The sequence below is a fragment of the Monopterus albus genome, unplaced genomic scaffold, assembly GCF_001952655.1.
Source record: "Monopterus albus unplaced genomic scaffold, M_albus_1.0 scaffold212.1, whole genome shotgun sequence".
Classification (NCBI taxonomy): Eukaryota; Metazoa; Chordata; class Actinopteri; order Synbranchiformes; family Synbranchidae; genus Monopterus; species Monopterus albus.
Genome location: NW_018128092.1, coordinates 1310678 through 1313664, shown reverse-complemented (window position 1 = coordinate 1313664; position 2987 = coordinate 1310678). Strand labels below are relative to the sequence as shown.

The following is a 2987-nucleotide window of genomic DNA, read 5'->3' as shown; positions in this document are numbered from 1 at the left end:
CCACTTCATTAAATCTTTATTGTCTTTATACCTGGGACTGACTTTTTTTTTTTTTTTTTTTTTGACTGATGTCTACCCTTAGGAAACTGAAGCTGGAGAAAACAACCTGATGATGCAAACAGGACTATAACTGCTCCATCGGAGATGAGGCTGCTGTGGACGTCTGCACCGATGTGTTTGGCCTGTAGAGTTGAGACTGACTTGATGAACTCTTTGAAGGGACTGTATCAGTAGAGGGAAGGTCAGTCAGCTTTACCTGAGTCTGCCACCACCTTGGATGAGATGACTGCAGCAACTGAACTGTAACCTTTCCTCTGGAGTTGGAAGGATTTGTTTGAAGACTTTGCTTGAATTTTGGAACTTGACCACAGAGTTGCACAAAGCTGGGTCATTTTTCCATCGTTAAATGGTGGAAGAACCAGGGTGGAACTTGTGGTTAGATTAATGAGCGGTTCTATTTGGAGCGGTTAGAGTTGTAGTTTGTTGTAAGTCTGTCGTGATAAGTGTAGTTGTACTGTTTTCAAAATCATCACCACCCAGATTTTAATAACTTTATTTTACTTTAGGGATACATTTCTGAGTTGTCTTGCTCTGCCAAGTTTCAAGGGGGAGACTCGCGCTTCAGTTAGGCCTGGGGAGGGAAAGTGTTGCGTTTCATGTGCTTATTAGATTTTCCATATGTGGGAGGCCTCCCAGCAGGGGAACTTATCTCGCCCCTGCAACGTATTATCACTGATGTGGGGATATGTTTAGCAGTTTCATAGGTAGATGGGATTGTTGTCAGAGCTCTGTTGCGCGGTAGCTGTGATACCAACTGGGAATGTGTTTTAGGTTCATGGGAGGGAGGAAGCCTGGCAGAGACAGACGGTTCAGACACTAAATAAGCTCTGAGACACTCACTTTGGGTGTATTTGCTTTGTTTTCCATGAGGTGATGACTATGAAAACTATCCACTCACCCCAACTGGTCGAGGCAGTACAGCCGCCCACCGAGAGTCGGGGTCTGTCAGAGGTTTCTTCCTCTCCACTGTCGCCAAGTGCTGCTCAAGGGGTCGACGCTGAGGTCAGTGTTTTAGGTTCCTGAGTCAAAGGTTGTTGAGGTTCTTCTCTTCAGCACCAAGCACAGCCCACGGTGTTTCACCTTATGAGCTCCTTGTTTCTTTTGCTGTTAGAAAGTGACCAAACTCCAGCAGGTTACTTTTGCTTTTATGAGAACAAACAACATTCAACATACTGTAGAACTCGAGCTGCGCTAACTTAAATTGAACATTTTCTGGTGAAGTTGTAGCAGTAATACATGAAGTTTACTGCGATAATCACTTTTAAAATCAGGCTGCTGCTGGCTGTTGTTCCACTTCTTTGGCCATGTGTAAAGTTAATGAGCTGTATACAAGTCCCCAAACTCCTCCATAAATCTGGTAGCGTTAGAAACAAACGTAATCATGAAACTAATCGCTTCTTGAATTGTAACTTCTCATAAATTAGTCTTAAGTAGGAATCTATTGTTAAACATCATCTTGAACATTAGGCTCCTGCTGCTTTGTCATCTGTTTCAGATGGTTTGACTGCCACAGTGTAAACTCGTATTTTCATATAGCATCATAGATTTAGATGTTTTAATGTTCATGTTTTTGAACACATGAAGCCACCAGCGTGCAGAGCGTCTGATAGTACCCCAGGAGGCGTCAACATCTTATAACATGACTGTTGGAGCTGTAAAATGAGTTCTCATTCTCCAGACATCACAGCTCATGTTGTCACAAGTTAATTAAACCAAAAACAATGCAAAAAGGTGGCGATTAAAAACGGAGCACTGACAGCTTTGAGCACTTGTTAAATACCAGAATCAGGACTTGCAGTAAGCTCACACACACTTCTCCAGCTGTGACAGTATATTCAGAGGTGTTCCTAATAATCTGGCCTGCTGTTCTATGTAGCTGGGGAGGACAAACATATAGAGACACCTCTGAATATAATGTAGTCCAGTACAACTCCACCTTTAAACATATAATTAAATGTATACATTTATGACAATTTCACCAAAAACAAACATGTTGAGCTTCATCAGCACAGATGTTAAGGTGGAAATGTTGCATTGAAGTGCAGAGTTATACAGGTGTACCTAATAAGACATGCCTCTGCAACGTCGCATGGCGGTCAGGGACAGTGCCTCTGGACTGGGAGACCGGGGTGGTGGTCCCTCTTTTTAAGAAGGGGGACCGAAGGGTGTGTTCCAACTATAGGGGGATCACACTCCTCAGCCTCCCCAGGAAAGTCTATGCCAGGGTACTGGAGAGGAGAATTCGACCGATAGTCGAACCTCAGATTCAGGAGGAACAGTGCGGTTTTCATCCTGGCCGTGGAACACTGGACCAGCTCTATACCCTCTTCAGGGTGGCGGAGGGTTCATGGGAGTTTGCCCAACCAGTCCACATGTGTTTCGTGGATCTGGAGAAGGCATTCAACCGTGTCCCTCACAGCGCCCTGTGGGGGGTGCTCCGGGAGTACAGGGTCCGGGGCCCTTTGCTAAGGGCCGTCCGGTCCCTGTATGAACATTGAAGCCACCAGCGTGCAGGAGCTTGGTTCGCATCACCGGCAGTAAATCAGACTTGTTTCCAGTGCATGTTGGACTCCGGCAGGGCTGCCCTGCACCTCCAAATCTGAGGCCATGGTTCTCAGTCGGAAAAGGGTGGCTTGTACCCTTCAGCTTGGTGGACAGTTCCTGCCTCAAGTGGAGGAGTTCAAGTATCTTGGGGTCTTGTTCACGAGTGAGGGAAGGATGGAACGGGAGATTGACAGGCGGATCGGTGCAGCTTCTGCAGCAATGCAGTCGATGTACCAGTCCGTCGTGGTGAAGAAGGAGCTGAGCTGTAAGGCGAAGCTCTCGATTTACTGGTCAATCTATGTTCCGACTCTCACCTATGGTCATGACCGAAAGGGCAAGATCCCGAATACAGGCGGCCGAAATGAGCTTTCTCCGCAGGGCGG

The 2987-nt window shown here is 46.3% G+C and overlaps 1 protein-coding gene across 1 annotated transcript in view; it reads left to right on the top strand.

The window, feature by feature from the left end:
• Positions 1-438: 438 nt before the first annotated feature.
• LOC109970982 (immunoglobulin superfamily member 21-like) overlaps positions 439-2987 on the top strand; it is a 19830-nt gene continuing 17281 nt past the window's right edge. Inside the window, exon 1 of the mRNA XM_020618959.1 lies at positions 439-1062. The gene's annotated coding sequence lies outside the window, so the exon portion shown is untranslated. The remainder of the gene's footprint in view (positions 1063-2987) is intronic.